The 21,524-nt window shown below is 43.8% G+C and overlaps 1 long non-coding RNA gene across 6 annotated transcripts in view; it reads left to right on the top strand.

The window, feature by feature from the left end:
- Positions 1-18,938, top strand: part of LOC147356581 (uncharacterized) — a 50,911-nt gene extending 31,973 nt beyond the window's left edge. For 2 of the 6 annotated variants that reach the window (XR_015143344.1, XR_015143345.1), the window contains 2 exons: positions 3,299-3,470; positions 8,647-9,457. This is a non-coding gene — a long non-coding RNA (uncharacterized LOC147356581). Of the gene's footprint in view, positions 1-3,298; positions 3,471-3,613; positions 5,280-8,646; positions 9,458-13,762; positions 13,864-18,497 lie in introns of those variants that run through there. The other 4 variants (XR_015143342.1, XR_015143343.1, XR_015143346.1 and 1 more) reach the window with 3 other exon arrangements.
- The last annotated feature ends 2,586 nt before the right edge of the window (positions 18,939-21,524 follow it).

The raw sequence follows: 21,524 nt of genomic DNA, 5'->3' as shown, positions 1-21,524 counted from the left end.
CAAATTCCAGGAGGTAGTGAAGGATGGGGAAGCCTGGCATGCTTCAGGCAACAATTATATAGCTAAGTGTGTTAGTTGAGTATCTAGGCTAATTTGTTGGACCTACAAAAGCACTCTCAAAGTGGAGCTCATTCATATGTGGGGTCTTAGGGTACATCTGCTTCCACGCTTGGGAAGGAAAGGCTGCCCCACTTCCTATGAGCCTTTGTTCAAAAAATATGGACTTTAACCTAATCTTATAGAGAAGGTGTATGTGTGGGCTCTTCCCACTAGATGCTAATCCAACCAACATACCAAGATGGTGTCAAAACTGAAATTGGCATCACCATTCTTGCAATATTCATCCAGTTGAAAGAAGAACCAGTGAACTAGCTATTGCCAAGATGGAAACAGATGAGCCCATGGTGTGAGGCCAGGGGTGGTTGAAAGAATTATATCTGTAGAATTTACCCAGTTCCCTAGAGGAGACCATTTATGATCAGTGATGACTCAAAGGAAGTTGACTTAGGGCAGTGTAGTCCAATGACTGCTTCCTGGCTTTCCCAACCCTATCAGTCTGGGATGTGGGACAGCTCTGGATCTCAGAGGGAGTCAAAAACATAAGGAACCTCAGGGCATTTTGCCTAAACAGAACAAGAACAAAAGCCAGAACCCTCTCAAACTTCTAGACCTCACTACCATGATCACAGGAGGATGGGATCAGCCAGATTCCAAATATGGGGACTTTCTTTTTTCCCCAGAACTTTTAACTGTTTATTTTGTATTGGGGGTAGAACTGATTAACAATGCTGTGGTAGTTTCAGGTGAACAGTGAGGGGACTCAGCCACACATATACATATACATGTATCCATTCTCCCCCGAACCCTCCTCCCATCCATGCTGCCACGTAATACTGAGCAGAGTTCCATGTACTATACAATAGATCCTTGTTGGTTATCCATTTTATTTATTTAATTTTATCTTTGAAGCTTCAGTATATTTTTCATTAGTTAATTATATTCAGTTCAGTTCAGTTCAGTCAGTCATGTCGACTCTTTGCAACCCCATGGACTGCAGCACACCAGGCTTCCCTGTTTATCACCAACTCCCAGAGCTTGCTCAAACTCATATCCACCAAGTCGGTGACGCCATCCAACCATCTCATCCTCTGTCGCTCCCTTCTCCTCCTACCTTTAATCTTTCCTGGCATCAGGGACTTTACTTAGATTGGCCATGGTTTTACTGTAATATCATTCATTTTTTTTAATGTGGAAGTCTTTTTTTTTTAACACCAAAAACATTCTGTGTTGGGGTATAGCTGATTAATAATGCTGTGATAGTTTCAAGTGGACAGCAGAGGGACTCAGCCATACATACACATGTATCCATTCTCCCCCAAAACCCTCTCCCACTCCCACTGGCACATAACACTGAGCAGAGTTCCATGTGCTATACAGTAGGTTTTTGTTGGTTATCCATTTTGAATATAGTAGTGTGTACATGACCTTCCCAAAGTCCCTAACTATTCCCTCCCCCCAGCAGCCATGCTTTGCTTCTCTAAGTCTGTGAATCTCTTTCTGTGTTGTAAGTAAGTTCATTTGTATCATTTATTTTTAGATTCCACAAATAAAGAACGTCATAGGATATTTCTCCTTCTCTGACTTATTTCACTCAGTTGGAACACTCTCTAGTTCCATTCATGTTGTTGGAAATGGCATTATTTCATTCTTTTTAATGGCTAAGTAATATTCCATTGTATATCTGTACCACATCTTCTTTATCCGTTCCTCTGTTGATGGACATTTAGGTTGCTTCCATGTCTGGGCCATTGTAAACAGTGCTGCAATGCACAGTGGGTTGTGTGTATCCTTTTGGATCATGCTTTTTCTCCAGATGCATGCCCAGGAGTGGGATTGCAGGATCACAAGCTCTATTTTAACTTTTTAAAGAAACCTCCATAAAATGTGGGGACTTTCTACAGGACAGACAACCCAGGTTCTCCAACAAACAAACATCATGGAAAAAAAGGAGGAGGGGGTTATTTCAGCTTGAAAGAAGCATAAGAGATCTAACAGTCAAATGCAATATTTGGATATTGTTTGGATCCAATTTTGAACAAATTAACTGTAAAATCCCATTATTGAGGCCCTGGGGGAAATTTGAACTCAGTTGGGTATCAGATGATTGCAGCAGTTTGTACTGTGTCATCCTGGCCAAGCTGGAGCTATATTTTTGTAGACCCCTTTATTGAAGTAGTTCTGGGTTAGTAGAGGCCAAGAGAGGGATTCTCACCAGACTTGGGAGACAGAGGCTCTCCAAGGTTGCGATGATGCCATACAGGACAGGGGCACAGAGGAATCAGTGGATTCCAGCTTGTCTTCCTCTGTCCCCACCCAACACTTCTCCCAGTCCACCAACTCTGCAGGCCTACGGTGGTCCTGATCCCATCCCCAGATGCTTGGCTGTGGTTCACTCTGACCCAAGCAGTTACTATTTTACAGTTCAATTCAGTTGCTCAGTCATGTCTGACTCTTTGTGACCCAATGGACTGCAGCACGCCAGGCCTCCCTGTCCATCGCCAACTCCTAGAGTTTACTCAAGCTCATGTCCATTGAGTTGGTGATGCCATCCAGCCATCTCATCCTCTGTCGTCCCCTTCTCCTCCTGCCTTCAAGCTTTCCCAGCATCAGGGTCTTTCCAAGGAATCAGTTCTTCACATCAGTGGCCAAAGTATTGGATTTTCAGCTTCAGCATCAGTCCCTCCAAAGAATATTCAGGACTGATTTCCTTTAAGATGGACTGGTTTGATCTCCTTGCAGTCCAAGGGACTCTCAAGAGTCTTCTCCAACACCACAATTCAAAAACATCAATTCTTCGGCGCTCCTCTTTGTTTATAGTCCAACTTTCACATCCATACATGACTACTGGAAAAACCATAGCTTTGATTAGACGGACCTTTGTTGGCAAAGTAATATCTCTGCTTTTTAATATGCTGTCTAGGTTTGTCATAGCTTTTCTTCCAAGGAGCAAGTGTCTTTCAATTTCATGGCTGCAATCACCATCCCCAGTGATTTTGGAGCCCCCCAAAAATTAAATCTGTCACTGTTTGCTCTGTCTCCCCATCTGTTTGCCATCAAGTGATGGGACCAGATGCCATGATCTTAGTTTTCTGAATGATGAGCTTTAAACCAGGTTTTTCACTCTCCTCTTTCACTTTCATCAAGAGGCTTTTGAGTTCCTCTTCACTTTCTGCCATAAGGGTGGTGTCATCTGCATATCTGAGGTTATTGATATTTCTCCTGCCAATCTTGATTTCAGCTTGTGCTTCATCCAGCCCAGCGTTTCTCATGATGTACTCTGCATATAAGTTAAATAAGCAGGGTGACAATGTACAGCCTTGACATACTCCTTTCCCGATTTGGAACCAGTCTGTTGTTCCATGTCCAGTTCTAACTGTTGCTTCCTGACCTGCATACAGATTTCTCAAGAGGTAGGTCAAGTGGTCTGGTATTCCCATGTCGTTAAGAATTTTCCAGAGTTTGTTGTGGTCCACACAGTCAAAGGCTTTGGCATAGTCAATAAAGCAGAAGTAGATGTTTTTCTGGAACTCTCTTGCTTTTTACTATTTTACAGGTATTTTGTTAATTGTGTTGGGTTGATAGTTGTTGCCCTCAGAAAGACTGAGCACAGAAGAACTGATGCTTTTGAATTGTGATGCTGGAGAAGACTCTTGAGAGTCCCTTGGACAGCAAGGAGATTAACCAGTCAATCCTAAAGGAAATCAACCCTGAATATTCATTGGAAGGACTGATGCTGAAGCTGAAACTCCAATACTTTGGCCACCTGATGCGAAGAGCCAACTCACTGGAAAATATCCTGATGCTGGGAAAGATTGAAGACAAAAGGAGAAGGGGACAGCAGAGGAGAAGATGGTTAGATAGCATTACTGACTCAACGGACATGAATTTAAGCAAACTCCAAGAGACAGGGAAGCCTGGCATGCTATAGTCCATGGGGGTCACAAAGAATTGGACATGACTTAGTGACTGAACAAAACCCATAGAAAAAGAAAAAGTCTTCTTCTGTCCCAGGCACATACTGAAGTGTTAATGGGTAAAATTATGTCCTGTGTGCAGGATGATGAAACAGCATTGAGAAACAGCGTTGATTAATAAACGGGATGGGGGGCATGAATATTCACTGAAAGGACTGGTGCTGAAGATCCAATACTTTGGCCACCTGATGCAAAGAGCTGAATCATTGGAAAAGACCCTGATGCTGGGACAGATTGAAGGAGGAGAAAGGGACGACAGAGGATGAGATGGTTGGGTGTCATCACCTTTTCAATGGACATGAATTTCAGCAAGCTTGGGGAGTTGGTGGTGGACAGGGAAGCCTAGCATGCTGCAGTCCTTGGGGTCGCAGAGTCAGACATGACTGAGCAACTGAACTGAACTGACTGGGCCTTGCTTTATTCACTGTGTGTATCTGGTTTGCTTGAAAGTGCTCATGATAAAATTTTGGGTGGAAGGGGGAGTTAAGGAAATGGCCCAAAGACCCCCCTTCCTGGACTACAAAAGTATAAAATGGGGTCGTGGGCAGGGTAGGGTGACAGCTGGCCAATTCTTCAATTAAAAAGAAAGAGAAAAAAACTAAGAGGGGCAGGAATCTGATGAACACATTCACATCCCAGAAAAGCAAAGAAAACCACTTAAGTCTTCCTATTCCTTTTAAACCATTTAGAATACATTTTAGCATATGTGAGCTGGTCTGGCTGTTCTTACAAAGTTTAAGAAATCTGTGACCTTGGAACTCTGAGACGTGTGTCAGATATTGAATCTTTTTTAATGGTGGTTGGAGGACTGTGTTTCAGACATCAGTATGTACTTTTTCAAAGGTACATTCTATACTGAATTCTTACATATTTGAGATATAGAACTTTTTTTTTAAGGAAAAAATGTAAAAATCTGCATCGTCTCAGAGGCATTGTTTTGGTTAGGAGGGAAGATGACAGGACTGCAGCCAACAAAAGCAGAAAGGCGGAGAATGGCAAGGGGCCTGCGGTTTTGTTCACGAACGCTCTTCTCCAAGGCTGAACTTCTTGGAAAGGGGTTTATTTTGTTTCACGCTGACCCAGCTCCACTTCTAGGTCATTTTAGGATCTCAGTTGGTGGCCACAGCCTTTGAGGTTTTTGAGCCAAGTTCCTTCTTTAAAAAAGGGGGGAAGGGGATATTATTTAAGTACAAAGATGTTATATGGACAATATTAAACAAAATAAAATAGATTTTTTTCTTGGAAAACTAAATTCTCAGTGTTGGTAGAGTGCATCAAGTCAGTGAACTCAAACACAGTGTGCATCTGACAGAAACAACATCAAGAGGCAAAATACTGCACAATGTTTTTAAAGTGATAAAAGCCATTCCTGGAGCCCTAGCTCAGGATGTAAGAGCAAGGAGGGAGGAAGTTGGAAAGTCAGACAAAACAGGGTGCCCCAGGCAAGACAGAGGGAGTAGGATGCAGACTCAGAGACACAGACAAGGAGATAGTCAAGATGCAAAATGCTAACCCCAGAGGAGGCACCTGCTCTATCCTCGAGGTTTGCATGAGGCTCCTGTAACTCTCTGTCTCACAATCAAGTAACAGTAACATGGGTGGGGAGCTGAGGCACAAAGTCTTCTAAAAGTTTCAGTTCCTGGTGGTTTTCCCTGGGAAGGAGATAAGAATTCACCACCCCAAAATCTTCCTCTTTGGCATAAGAATTATTTTGAGTTGAAAGCAATTGAGAATCAGCAAATGCAGGAGAAGCTCTCTGCTCTCCCCTTAACTGCCTAAGATCAGGGCACACATTTGCAAGTATGAAAGTGTCCTCTGTCCCCACTCGCACTCCCCAAATCCCACGGTCCCACCCCACCCCTGTACCAGAAGAGGAGAGAACTCATGACAGAGATGAAAAGTGACAGCAAGCCGAGGTGGCGTCAGACCTGCCGGGACTATCCCAGCAGTCCAGTGTCTGAGACTGTGCTCCCAGTGCAGGAGGCACGAGCCTGATACCCATTCAGGGGACCCCGCATGCTGAAACCAAGACCTGGGGTGTGTGTGTGTGTGTGTGTGTGTGTGTGTGTGTGTGCGCATGCTGGGCTCAGTCATATTTGAATCTTTGCAAGCCCATGGACTGTAGCCCGAAAGGCTCCTTTGTCCATGGGATTTTCCAGGCAAGAATACTGGAATAGGTTGCCATTTCCTCCTCCAGGGGGTCTTCCCAACCCAGGGATCGAACCAGAATCTCTTGTGCCTCCTGAATTGGCAGGAGGATTCTTTACCAGCTGCGCCACCTAGAAAGACCTGGTAACAGCCAAATAAATAAATCAGTATTTCAACAAACATGCAACAGCCCTGACTATAAGAACTTTTATCTTCCATTAGTTCCCCCATATATTTTCTACTTTCTTCCCCAGGATTTATCATCTCTTGAAGCCCAAACTCTCCTTCCTTGGTTAAAAATGGTATCTTTTATGATATCCCCAAATCTACTGATTCTTTGAGTTCTACTTTGTTAATGTGAACTCTCATTTATGTAAATGTGTTTTAAACTTGCATATTCTGCCCCCCTTAAACTATCTTTTTTCATTTAATTCTAAGTCCCTCAGCACAGAACCTAAGAGGGTGGAGGAAACATTTTTTTCTTCCCCGACACCTGCATGCAAGGACTAATGAAAATTAAAACACAAATCAGAGCCCTCTGCTTAATTCCCAGCCCCCATGAAAAAAACTCACTGAAGGCAGTTAAGATTGTGAGGCTACCGTGACTTGGCAAAAGAATTCATTTCTATAATAAATCACTGGCCCAGACCCTTCCCAGGTCCAAACAGAAAGCCCAATATCAGGGTGACCTGCTCAGACTTTGACACAGCACTCACTCACTCAGCAATGGTTGTACAGGTTTCTACCATTACTGTGTACCATATTTTTTTAAAGAGTTTTGTTAAGACATAAGGGCTTCCCAGGTGGTGCTGGTAAAGAACCCACCTGCCAATTCAGGAGATATAAGAGACTCAGGTTCAAACCCTGGGTTGGGAAGATCCCCTGGAGGAGGAAATGACAACCCACTCCAGTATTCTTGTCTGGAGAATCCCATGGACAGAGGAGACTGGTGGGCTCTAGTCTATAGGGTCACAAAGAGTTGGACATGACTGAAATGACTTAGCACACACATTTTAAGGCACAAAGTAAAACAGACAAAAGATAAAGTGCACATTAGGAAGTGTACAATTAGGGATTTCCCTGATGATTCAGTAGCTAAGACTCCACGCTCCCAATGCAGGGGGCCCAGGTTCCATCCCTGATCAGGGAACTAGATCCCACATGCCTCAACGAAAGATTCCACATGCCTCAACAAAGACTGAAAAGCCAAGATCCCACAGGCTGCAACTAAGACCCCGAACAGCCAAAATAAAAATTTTTGTAAATGTGTGCAGTTAGAAAAGCTTTGTGTGTTCATACATCCATGAAACCATCATTCTAATCAAAATAGTGAGCAGTACCATTACTCCCCTGAAGCCTCCTCACTCCTTTTTGATATTATAGTATTTTTAGGTACTTAATTATGTTTGTGAATGTAACATCATTGCATTTTAGACTTTTTTGGCAATTAGCTTAGCCTTTTGGCTCTTCAACCCTTCTCCTCTGAATCCCTCCTGATATCCACCCAATCTGGACATCTTTATTCCAAGCTCTCCCAATCCTCATCACCACTTACCACCTGCACCTCCCCACCAAGTCCTCTTGCCACCATCCTAAGGCAAATTCCCTCAACTCAGGGACAGTGGTTAGGGTCTGTGATCTGTGAGCTCACAGGGCTCCAACGGCTCCTGGGGAGGGGTATAGATGTGAAGGAGGTGCAAAGCTTGGACAAACCAGACTCCAAGAGATGGAATGCTTATGGAGGTTCAGTTTTCATCTCCAGTTATACCATCTAATGAATTTGAAAATCTTTAAATAGAATTCTGACGTCATTAAAAAATAGCATTTCATATTACTTGAAATAAATACTAAAATTCCAGCATTGTCATTTTCCTGTGACATTGACAAAAGCATATGTCACTGGACTGAGTCACCCTAAATAAGATAGTTTTTATCTTTGAGGTGTTTGAGCTCTGAGGTGCTCATATAATCCATGCATGAGGATCACTTATATTAGATTAGACATTTATATTAGAACTTTCTATAGTTGTCCTGGTCTTACTTCTATTTTAAAAATCCCTAAGATGTACCACTTCTCAAGGCAGATGCAATGTAAAATTAAATTTTCAACTGAAGTATGTTATAGCTCGAGTTGTTCTGAGGATTTTTGTTTTGTTTTGTTTATTAATTAATTTTAATGGAAGCAGACATTAAATCTAGATTAATTAAAGAAGATTGAATCTTCTTGAAATGTTACATTTAAATTTAAGGAGTACCTTTAGACTTTCAAATTCTTAGTATTAACTGAGTTGTATTTTTCTGACATTCTTAATTAGCTTTAGGAAAGTTGAACTGAGCAATACTGAGGTATTGAAAACCTATTTAAATGACAAAATTATCTGAATAACAAACAATGGTGCTAACTCGCGTTTTAACAAGTGAACAAAACCTTAAAGGATATATTTAACTGCCTTTTCCCTTTCAGAGATATGATCTCATAATTGCATGGAATTACACCTGAGATATCAGATGTCCTGTGCTTACCTTCTACGTGCTCTGCTGGAGGGAAGCTAAGATCCTTCATTCTTTTCAGACAACTGGTTCTTCAAAGACGCTGACAAACCAGATAGTCCAGAACTGCACACTCTGGAGCTAATTCCACGAGCAGCTGAGACCAGGATGGATAGATTCTTGGATACAGATAGGGAAGTAGAGAGAGGAATGGAGAGGCTGCTGAACCAGGAGCACTTGTGCAAAGTAAACATGAATTCTGAGGTGATGATAGACAACACAGAACTTTAAAGGTGCAACCAAGGAAATGGAAGCTAAAAGCTTGCAAGTGGCCCTTCCTGACCTCCCTCACGTGTCTCCCCTTTCCTTTCCTTTTTTTTTTTCTCCCTTTTTCCTTCTCTTAGCATCTTGTCCCTTTCTCAATAATTAAGTCTGTAATTCATGAAGGTCAATAGAGCAAAGGAGGTGTGTGTGAGGAGAGGTGGCCCAGAGAGGGGACTCAGAGCTCAGGATTCTATGCATATTCTAGGTCCAGATAGGGTGTCAGAGCCGATAGAGGGAGGAAGTCCACATGGGGGAGGAGGGGTGGAGACTGATTCTATACAGGGCATGGATCAAATAAGTAAGTATACTTAGAAAAATGGGATCTAGGTTTCTCACTGTAAGAGAAAGGAATTGCAAATATGGAAATAGAGAAGATGAGAAAGAGCCCTGTGATATTGGATTGAAATTGAAGGTGTTGGTGTGAACTCAAAGGTGTCAATAAAAATACACATGGAAATGAATGTGTGTGTGTTGACACATTCGTGTATTTTCTAGCTCTGTCTACCGAGAGGTTCTTGGTGCAGCAATAGCTCCATAGCCATGAGCACACCTAGTGCCCAGATCGTGGTTTCTAAGTACCATTCCCCACTAAAAGCTCCTTGGAGAAGCAGCTGGTTCTAGGGCTAGGACAGGGTATGTAGAAGTCGAACCTAGAACATCTATCTGTGTCAGGAAAAAATATGGAAATGCTCAAAGGATGACAGGGAAATGTCACAAAGACACAGAAGTCAGCTTGAAGGGGCTCAAATATAACACAATTTGAGCATAAAAAGAATTGTAATGGATTACAACCCATTGAGGGCTTCCCAGGTGTCACTGGGGGGTAAAGAATCTACCTGCCAATGCAGGAGATGCAAGAGACTCAGGTTTGATCCCTGGGCAACCCACTCCAGTATTCTTGCCTGGAAAACCCCATGGACAGAGGAGCCTGATGGGCTACAGTCCACGGGGCCACAGAGAGTCAGACACAACTGAGAGACTGAGTACATACATAACCCATTGAATAAAACAGAAAATCATGAATCCATACTGCATTAAGGACTTGATAAGAAATGGGATGTTTTCAGTTCCTCCCTCAAAATATATATTGAGACTTCCCTGGTGGTCCAGTGGCTGGGACTCCAAGCTCCCAGCAAGGGGGTGCGGGGGCCTGGCTTCCATCCCTGGTTCCATCTCTGGTTCCATCCCTGGTCAGAGAACTGGATTCACATGCTGCAACTGGGAGTTTTCATGCTGCAGCTTCAAAGTAGGGCCTGGCACAGCCAAATAAATAAATAAAATAAACATAATTTTAAAAAATACATATTAATCACAGAGAGCAAAAGAGTGGTTTCCTGGTGAAGAAGCCTAGCAAATGCCATTTTATCTAATGATGGAACAATTCACAATCCTGCACCACGCGTGATGATGCCATAAAGAACACAACCTCACCTCTGAGCTGTGTCTGCTAAAGATGCACAATTTAAATCTAACCATGAGGAAATATCAGGTTTCCTGGGTAGTGCAGTGGTAAAGAATCTGCCTGCTAATGTAAGAGACGTTAAGAGATATGGGTTCAATCCCTGGGTCATGAAGATTCCCCAAAGAAGGGAGTGACAACCCACTTCAGTGTTCGTGCCTGGAAAAATCCTGTGGACAGAAGAGCCTGGCGGATTACAGTCCTTGGGGATGCAAAGAGTCGGACACGACTGAGCACACTCACATAGATGAATGAGGAAACATCAGACAAATGAAAGTGCAGGAAGAGTCTACAAAACAACTGTCCCATTCTCTTCAAAAATAACAAGGTCACAAAGGTCAAGGAAACAGTGAGGAAGGGTATATGACACAATCAGTACATGACCGTGAACTGGATCCTTCCACCATAAAGGCCATTCTTGGAACAACTGACAAACTCAAGTGGTGTCTGAGAGTATGGTGATGGTGATGAGTCGCAGCTAATTTCCTGGTGCTGATGGTTGATGGCAGTTATGGAGGAGCATGTCCTTGTTTGTAGAAGTACCAGCTGACGTATTTGGTTTTGATGGGTCATCAGGTTGGCAACTTACTCTTAAATAGCTCAGGAACAAAGTTTTTTTCTACTGTATTTGCAACTTTTCAGTAGATCTGTGTGGTTAGTAAAAATATATCAAAAATTTAAATAAATAAGGCATCGTATTATTTTCTCTTAAATATATGTCTTAAAGGAGTTCATTCACCACCTCAAAGAAGTCAGTCTAGAAGAAATCAGACAGTAGGAGGGAGACCTTCTCTGGTCTGGATGAATCATTCCTTCTTTTTGCCTTTCCCAACCAAAAACCCAGGACAGAAACTCTCGGGAATTTTTGCATGACCCCCGACTTGGCCCATCGCTGCTGTTGTTGTTCAGTTGCTAAGTTGTGTCCGACTCTTTGTGACACCATGAACTGCAGCACTCCAGGCTTCCCTGTCTTTCACTATCTCCTGGAGTTTACCCATCAAAGTATTTATCAAACTGTAATTGTTACTGGCCATTTTCTTATAAATTCTATGAGTCTGAACACATTGTCTGACTTGGTCACTACTGTATGCCCAGTTATTGTTTTTTAGTCACTAAGTCATGTCCAGCTCTCTTCGACTCCACGGACTGCAGCACACCAGGCAACTCTGTTCTCTACTATCTACTGGAGTTTGCTCAAATTTATGCTCACTGAGTCAATGATGCTACCTAACCATCTCATCCTCTGCCACCCCCTTTTCCTTTTGCCTTCCATCTTTCCTAGCATCAGGGTCCTTTCTAATCAGTTGGCTCTTCACATCAGGTGGCCAGATTATTGGAGCTTCAGCTTCAGCAATATTGTATGCCCAGAGATTAGGGCAATTCCAGGTTGTTTAGGAAAACCACACTATTTTCCCCTACTCTCAAGTCTTCACTCCTGACACCAGATGTGTGTGGGTTTTCCCACACCAGACAATAGTCCAGCCCTCCTGCAGACACCAACTGCATGTTCTATGATTCAACTCAGTTCTGTTCTGTCCCAAAGGGCAAAGGCTCAGTCCCACAAGACATCCCCCACTCCAGTCACCAGCTGCAAATCCACGTTGTCATCTGTGCTTCTGACTGGCTGGTTATGAATCAGGATTCCTACATTCCCCTTCTTGGATTTGAGCAGATGCTAGAACGACCCATAGATCTTAAGAAAACACTAACATTTATTGGTTTATTATACAAAAAAGGATAACGTGTACAAGTGAAGAAGTACACAAGGTCCCAAGGGTCCCCAGCCCAGGAACCTACTGTGCCCATGGAGTTGGGGGTGAGTGTGTCACCATCCTGGTCGGGGGATGTGTTCACCAACAGGAAGCTCTCTGAACCCTGTACTTTGGGGATTCTTATGGAGACTCCATCATGGCAGCACGATGGATCCTTAAGTCATTTTCCAGCTCCTCTCTCTTCTCTAGAGAATGGGAGGCGACGCTGAAGGTGCCAAGCTTCTAATCATGGCTTGGTCTTCTGGTGACTGATCCCTATCCTGGAGCCATCCAGGAGCTACCTCTTAAGAACAAAAGGTGCTTCTCTCACTCAGAAAATTACAAGGGTTTTTAGGAGCTCTGTGTCAAGAATCAAAGTCAAAGATAAAATGGTAGAACCTGGGGCAGAAACACACACACACACACACACACACAGTAATTCCTGAGTAAGAATTTGCTGAATGAACAAAAAAATAGTTCACCCTGACCCCAAAGAAGTCTTTCCCTGTAGTTATGGAACTCTTTTTTTCTTTTTTGAAGTTAAGTGTGTAGTCACTCAGTCGTGTCTGACTCTTTGTGACCCCATGGATTATAGCCCACCAGACTCCTCTGTCCATGGGGTTCTCCAGGCAATTATACTGGAGTGAGTAACCACTCCTTTCTCCAGAACTCAGTTCTGACCCAAGACTTGAACTCAGTTCTCCTGCAGTTGCAGGCAGATTCTTTAACTCAGATTCTCTAAGCCACCAAGGAAGTCTTTTTTTTTTTTTACTTTTATTTATTTTGGGGGACAGGGGTACCATGCCACACAGCATGTCAGATCTTAATTCCCAGACCAGGGATCAAACCCATGTCCTGTGCATTGGAAATGAGGAATCTTAACCACTGGACCACCAGGGAAGTCCCTATGGAATTCTTTCAGTCAAATAATTAAAAAATAAAGACCAAGGGACACTGCTGAATTGGTTCTGCTGGAGCCCTTTGCCCTCCATCACGGAACCATCCTGAGATTTTGCAAAAAGACTCTTGTGTCTTGGCCAAGGAGGCCTGGAGAGGCCTGGCGTGAGCCACTGCCATAGATCACCATGACCTTGTTCTGTGAAGGGCTCTCAGTAGGGAAATCTAAAGAGGAAGAAAGTCAGAGAGCTGCCAAGGGCTTCTGAGCAAGGGGTCTCGGATTACAGCACGGTCACCCAAGTTTCAGACTCTCAGTAATGAGGTTATTGAGTGATGCGGATCCTCATAGAAGGATGCCAGGCCTGAAGCACTCGGAAGGACTTTCTTTAAAGACAACTGTTTTATGTGACCCAAGGACGCTGTAGCCCAACCCCTTCAAAGTCTACACACTTCCCACAAAGCAAATCTCCCTGGATTTTCTCCCTGTGAATCCGGGCAACCTCTAGGGCCCGTGGCAGAGCTGACTTCTTCGGTTCAGCCTTTCCACTAGGAAGAGTTTGTGTAAAAAAGAAACCAGTATTCCTTCCACAATGGGGACAATTGTTCCCAGTTACCACATCCCCTTAAATGTTTACCTTTTTTGTTTCACAATCTCACAGGAAATGAGAGGGTCAAGGGTGTTTGAGTCCCCTCTTCCCTTCTGCTGGAGACTTAAGGAGATCACTGTTTTCGCAGTTGCTCAAAAAGGAAATGGTAACAGGTAAGAAATGAACACTTCACCAAAGTCCCCGGATGACAACTATGGGTTTCAACCTAATTCCCCAGCAACTGTGTGAAATGTTTCACTGGAATGACAGAGGGATGAACCTTGGTTGAACTTTTCCTGCTTTCGATGTGCTTCTGGGACATTAGCAAATGGGGCTGAACATTTTAACCATTTCTATTCATCCATTGTATGCCATTGCAGGATGAAAAGCTGGCCAGAGAGATGAGGTTCCTTACTCACCAAATGCATGAGGGGTGGTGATACAATGCTGTGAAGAACTGAAAGGAGACCTGGGGACTTCCAACATTCCCCTCTTCCATTTCAGACTCATTCCTCATGATCAGACTGCTACCAGTTTGGTTTTTTGGTGAAGTCAGTACTTACATGAAGATCCATCCATAGGATGGTCCAGCTGGTACAGAAGTGGGAATGTACCTCTACCACAGAAAAGCAGAGGAAAACCTCTGTGGGCTAGAGTCTCTTAATACACCAGTTCAGGGACTTCCCTGGTGGTCTGGTGGCTAAGACTCTGAGTTCCTAGTGCAGGGAGCCCAGGCTTGATCCCTGGTAGGGGAACTAGATCCCACATGCCGCAATTAAGAGTTCACATGTTGCAACTAGAGATCCCACATGCCGCAACTGAGACAAAGAGCAGCCAAATAAATAAATGCATATATTTTTTTAAATGTGTGAGTTCAAGTTATAGAGTTGAATACCTTTAAAGAAAACTCTTGAGAGTCCCTTGGACTGCAAGGAGATCCAACCAGTCCATTCTGAAGGAGATCAGCCCTGGGATTTCTTTGGAAGGAATGATGCTAAAGCTGAAACTCCAGTACTTTGGCCACCTCATGCAAAGAGTTGACTCATTGGAAAAGACCCTGAGGCTGGGAGGGATTGTGGGCAGGAGGAGAAGGGGACGACAGAGGATGAGATGGCTGGATGGCATCACCGACTCTATGGACATGAGTTTGGGTAAACTCCAGGAGTTGGTGATGGACAGGGAGGCCTGGCGTGCTGCGATTCATGGGGTCACAAAGAGTCAGACACGACTGGGCAACTGAACTAAACTGAACTGAAGGACATTTGTAGCTTTTTCATTGCCTTGAAAAACAGCACAAAATTATTTCCAAAACTTAGAAATTTATAATTCAGTTTTAAATACGATCATCATAACTGAACAAAATCAATGGTTTTCAATACAAAAAGAGCTCTACCTCTGAACTTACAAATTTGTGTGCAAGCCTTCTCTCTGCCACTAACTTAGCTGAGTGATCCCAGGGTTAACTGCTTAATCATTCTGTGCCTCATCTGTTAAATGGGGGAAGTGACACTATGTTTCATAGGCTTTCATGAGGGTGAAAAGTGTTAATACAAATAGAGTGGCACCTGCTGCTGCTGCTGCTGCTGCTAAGTCGCTTCAGTCGTGTCCGACTCCGTGTGACCCCATAGACGGCAGCCCACCAGGCTCCCCCGTCCCTGGGATTCTCCAGGCAAGAACACTGGAGTGGGTTGCCATTTCCTTCTCCAATGCATAAAAGTGAAAAGTGAAAGTGAAGTCGCTCAGTCGCCTGGTACAGTAAATACTCAAATGCTCATTTCGTCATGGTTGTGTTGTTCCAGCACTTTCAGAAAGTATTTTGTGTTTGGGAAAGAAACTGAATGTTAAAAAAAGTGAGAAGAGAACCAACAAAAAGTTTTAAAGCCACCAAAACCCTAAAATGGACAAATCCTCACATAGACCAAAATGTGCACTTTCAAGTTTGAAATAATTTTTTTAATGAACATTGAAGTTTGGCCTGCATTTTCAGATGACAACGGGGAGTCCACTATGGCTTTCCTAGTGGTACTTTCAAGACTCTTCCCATTGTCAGTGATGCAAACTGAATTCAAACTAGCTTAGTAAGAGGATGTCTGGGCAGCCTGAGGTAAGCACAATGCAGAAGGCAAGAATGGAGTTTATCTTTAGAGGCAGACAGGATCCATGGCTTCTGATGCCCCCTGAATGTCCCCTCACTCTCACCTACCGAGCCATCAGTCAGACCGCCTGGCTTTGAAGCTGCTTAAATCTTGTCTCTCTACTGATCCTCTCTCTACATGTAGCAGGAGCTGTGGTTGCCAGCAGCTTCCAGTCCCACATCCTAGTAACTCCAAAAGCATGGAGGAAAATTGATTTTCCCTCTCAGACCCACCCAGCTTGGAAAATCTTGAGGAAGAAGTAAGGTTGACGTACTTTGGGTCACCTACCCCTACATGCATGGGTGCTCAGCCTCTCAGTTGTGTCCAACTCCTTTTCAACCCCATGGACTGTAGCCTCCCAGGCTCCACTGTCCATGGGATTTCCCAGGCAAAAATACTGGAGCAGGCTGCAATTTCCTATGCCTGGGGATCTTCCCCACCCAGGGATCGAACCTATGTCTTCTGTGTTTCCTGCATTGGCAGGCACATTCTTTACCACTAGTGCCACCTGAGAAGCCCACCTAACCCTACACCAAATCTTAAGACCTGGCTCTGAGAGAGAAGAAGGTGGGAAGAGGACAGAGACTGATCAAAATAATGAGAGAAAAGGAGAGGAACGAAAGCAGCAGGTGTCCACAGTGACCTCAGCGACTCCTGGAGGACCAGTCCCACTGTTATAAGTGCTTTATGAGTCAGAGTGCCTTTGAATTAAAATTATTTTAAATAATAAGTTCATTTGTATCAGTTTTTAGACTCCACAAATAAGTAATATATGACGATCAAAATAATGAGAGAAAAGGAGAGGAATGAAAGCAGCAGGCGCCCACAGTGACCTCAGCGACTCCTGGAGGACCAGTGCCACTCTTACAAGTGCTTTATGAGTCAGAGTGCCTTTGAGTTAAAATGATTTTAAATAATAAGTTCATTTGTATCAGTTTTTAGACTCCACAGATAAGTAATATATGATATTGTCTTTCTCTGTCTTGACTTACTTCATTTCATATGCTTATCTCTAAACCCATCCATATTGCTGCCAATGGCATTATTTCATTCTTGTTTATGCCCAAGTAATATTCCATTATATATATACCACATCTTCTTTATTCATTCATCCACTGATGGACACTTAGGTTTTTTCCATAGACATAGAAAATTATCTTGGTTACCAAAGGGGAAAGAGGAAGGAGGGGTAAATTAGGAGTTTGGGATTAATATATATACACTACTATATATAAAATAGATAAACAACAAAGACCTACTATATAGCACAGGGAACTATATTCAGTATCTTATACTAACATTATATAATAACATTAACTTATGGAGGTAGAGAAGACTCTTGAGAGTCCCTTAGACAGCAAGGAGATCAAACCAGTCAATCCTAAAGGAAATCAACCTTGAGTATTCACTGGAAGGACTGTTGCTGAAGCTGAAGTTCCAATACTTTGGCCACCTGATGTGAGGAGCCAACTCATTGGAAAAGACCCTGATGCTGGGAAAGATTGAAGCAAAAGGAGAAGGGGTGGCAGAGGATGAGATGGTTGGATAGCATCACTGACGCAACGTACATGAGTTTGAGCAAACTCTGGGAGATGGTGAAGGACAGAAAGCCTGGTGTGCTGTAGTCCACAGAGCTGCAGAGTCAGACACGAGTTGGCAACTGAACAACAACTATAACTTATCATGGGAAAGAATCTGATAAAGAATAGGTGTATATGTATAACTGAATCACTTTGCTATACACCTGAAACTAACACAATATTGTAAGTCAACCATACTTCAATTTAAAAAAATTTAAGGATTTTATAGCAAGAAATCATATTAATGATCAATAGCATGTATTAGGCTCTCCTGGGGACAGACTTGTTCATGACCATCCATCCCTTCATCATTCTTGAGAGTTCCATTGGATGTAAAGTTCTGTTTATCCAACAGCCAAGGGTGCTGCCCTCCTACCAGGCCCGGGGCAGGCACCGGGTGTAAAAGACAAGCTGCCAAGTGGGGGTGGAGGGAGGAGAGTCTCAAAAGACAGAGACCCGCAGAGAAGGGACAGCTGGCCCGGTCCTCAAGGAATGACTTCATTACGGAGCTAGAAATGGATGAAAATAAGCATTTAAAAATCCACTTCAAACCCTTGGATTTCAGTGACTGTAAAATTCCACTGTCTAACGCAGTTGTAAAGTTGGGTTAAGTGTGTTTTTTTGGTCTAGCTCCGTCCTCTGACTTCCTTACACTTTCAAGTTCGTTTCTAGTCCCTTAGGTCTGTCTGGAAGTTCTAAGAAAGATCTTTTTTGTACATTTTGCTCAACGATTCAGAGGAACGGTTTGTTAGGGTTTGTCATGAACTGACACAGGCCCACCTCCAGGTCTCTGGGGAACCATATGAGGCCTTTTCCAGAGTTATTTCCAGAATAAACAAGGCTGGAAGGAAAGGCCGGCCTCGCGTCACCGCGGCCGCAGCTTCACGTCTCCACTCAGGGCCAGGGGAAAGAACTCCTTGACCTTCTGTAAACATTTCAACACAGTCAGTTCTCTGAGGAATTCGAATTTGTATTTTTTTTTTCCTTTTAGTCCACTCTGAAACATGCATGAAAAAGGCACCTTTTTTTTTTTTCCCTATTGCCATGAGCTCTTTAGTGATGTTGAAAATTTCCACCATGATATTTTTACAGCTATTAACAAAAGAATTCAACAGCCAAAAGTCTCGAGCAGAACACTCACAAAAGAAGTGTGGAAGTACATGTTACCCCAAGTGGCAACGGGAAGAGCTCAGAAGCAGTCTACATGACGGAGAAATATTTCTTGCCACCGGTGCCACCTGCTAAGTTAGAAACACTCAACGCCCTAAACATGGAACTTACAAAATGAAAACACAGTGATGGTATGAAGACAGAATGTTACCTACATATTGTAAGTATTTATACTACCAGTCTGTCATTGACATGTATACCAGGGGAAATGTGGTGGCCTGTGTTCCAAAAGGGATTCCTAGGACTTCCACTGGCCCCCTCCCTGACGGCACACATGAGGGAAAAAAATCTTTAAATTGACTATTATGGGAAAGGGACTCCAAAGGTATTTTGAGACTAGCTGTGTTGCCAAAAGTGGGAGCTTGAACTCATCTTTCCCTTAGCTGCTCCTCTGTTTCAGGAACACTTGATGAACCCAGAGTTATTCAAATAGAAAACCCAGGTGTAGATGGTATTAGTCTCCTGGGGTCAGGAAGGCTATGGGACGGGGAGGGGACCATGATCAACTGGAGAGGGCAGGTCTGCCTCCAAAGACAGCTCTGTTTACCTCCAGACAACTGGTGCCAATGCACTAGTCTCATGGTCCCTCCTCATGTTTTAAGAGAAAGCCAAAGTCTCCAAATTTTAAATATTGAAAACTAAATAAGGACTTCCTTGGTGGCTCAGTGATAAAGAATTTGCCTGCCAAAGCAGGAGACACTTCAATCCCTGCCATGCGTGCACCACCAGGAAGCACCGTGAGTCAGAATGATTGGCCAAAGACAGCCCGGAAACTAATCCCATCACCAAAAAACCAGAGACTGAGCCACTTGGCAAGCAACTCTCCTGGATTCCCTTACCCCACTGTTCTCCGTCTGGGCACCCTTTTCTAATAAAGTCTTTTGCTTTGTCAGCATGTGTTTCCCCTTGGACAATTCATTTCTGAGTGTTAGACAAGAGCCCACTCTTGGGCTCTAGAAGGGGTCCCCCTTCCTACAGCAATATGAAATATATTTGGTCTTTGCCCCCTGTTTCTGGCACAGAGTTCCTAAAACCCTTGTACTTCCCTGAGCCATGAGAGTGTCTTTTGCCATTCATTAACAAAAGGTGTGAGCTCCTTTTGATCACACTTGAGTTTTTGTTAAAAAGGTGACTCTGGGTGGGGGCCCTAGATTGCCTCTAATGGAGCTGGTCACCAGAGGACCAAATGGTGTGTCTATAGTGGGGAAGGGAGGGAGGTGAAGATTAAACTCTATAAAAACTCTTGAACAACAAGTTTTGATGGTGAGATGGTGAATACGGGGGAAAACTGTGAGAGTTCTGTGCACAGAGAGGGCAGTAGCAGCTCCCAGCAGCCACCCCTCACTCCCCATTCCCTCAGATCTTGCCTTGGGCATCTCTGCCATTCAGCATTCCTGAGTTGTGTCTCTCATAATAAACTGATAAGCATAGGAAAAGTGCCTTCTTGGGTTCTAGCAAGTAATCAAAATTTAGGAGGGAGTGGTGGTGAGACAGGAAGGGGACAGGGTACAATCTTAAGAAAAATGACGCTGCTGTTGAGAACATGACATAAACTGGTTAGAACTAACTAGGTCCAAGATTAAACCAGTCAATCCTAAAGGAAATCAACCCTGAATATTCACTGAAGGCCTGATGCTGAAACTGAAGCTCCAATACTTTGGCCAGCTGATGCGAAGAACCGACTCATTGGAAAAGACCCTGATGCTGGGAAAATTGAGGGCAGGAGAAAAAGGGCAACAGAGGATGAGATGGATGGCATCACCAACTCAATGGACATGAATTTGAGCAAACTCTGGGAGATGGTGAAGGACAGGGAGGCCTGATGTGCTGCAGTCCATGGGATGGCAAAGAGTCAGACCTGATTTAGTGACTGAACACATACATTGGTCCAAGATGGTGCCTGAGTCAACTACCTGGCGTGGGGTGGCAAAGAGTCAGACACGACTTAGCCTCATATGCTAAGCATACATATGCTTACATATGCTCAGTATGTGCCCATTGTCATATATCAGCAAGCTAAATAACACACCCACAGGCACCATGACAGGCCAACCATAAAAGGCCAAAAAGTGGGTGGTGGCCTAATTCTTTGGAATCCCCATCCCTTTTCCAAAACAGTTGGAATAATCCTCCTACTCATTAGCCTGTGAAATTACCCACTCCTATAAAAACTGACAACACTGTACCCTGGTGTCTCTCACCTTCTGAGATGGCCCACACTCTGTCTGTGGAGTTTGCATCTCCCTGAATAAACCTTCTTTCACTTTACTATGGCTTACTCTTGAATTCTTTCCAAGAATTCAAAACCAAGAACCCACATTCAGCAGCCAATCCCAGGACTAGCCTAAGCCCTGAGACGTGACTGACCTCTCATGCCCCACTTTCTCTCCTGCAACTGTGGGGCCAGTTGGTCAGAAGTACAGGTGGCCCAGGACTTGCACCTGGCTTCTAATGTGGGAGCCGTCCTGTAACACTGAGCCCTTAAGTTGTGGGGTCTGCATTAACTTCAGGCAGTTAGTATCTGAACTGAATTGAATTGCAGGGCTCCCAGTTGGTGTTGGAGAGTTAAAGAAAGTGTTATTGACACCAGAACACTCTGCTGCTGTTGCTGCTGCTAAGTCGCTCCAGTCGTGTCCAACTCTGTGCGACCCCATAGTCAGCAGCCCATCAGGCTCCCCCGTCCCTGGGATTCTCCAGGCAAGAACACTGGAGTGGGTTGCCATTTCCTTTTCCAATGCATGAAAGTGAAAAGTGAAAGTGAAGTCGCTCAGTCGTGTCCGACTCTTCATGACCCCATGGACTGCAGCCTACCAGGCTCCTCCGTCCATGGGATTTGCCAGGCAAGAGTACTGGAGTCGGGTGCCGTTGCCTTTTCTGCCAAAACACTCTAGAGCACTCAAATCTCAAGACTTGGGCCTCACAATTTCCAAGTCAATATATCTGGCATCC

Source organism: Bos grunniens, chromosome 16, assembly GCF_055505025.1.
Source record: "Bos grunniens cultivar Pamir isolate PY7600 chromosome 16, Bosgru_T2T1.0, whole genome shotgun sequence".
NCBI lineage: Eukaryota > Metazoa > Chordata > Mammalia > Artiodactyla > Bovidae > Bos > Bos grunniens.
This window is presented reverse-complemented; position numbering and strand designations above follow the sequence as displayed.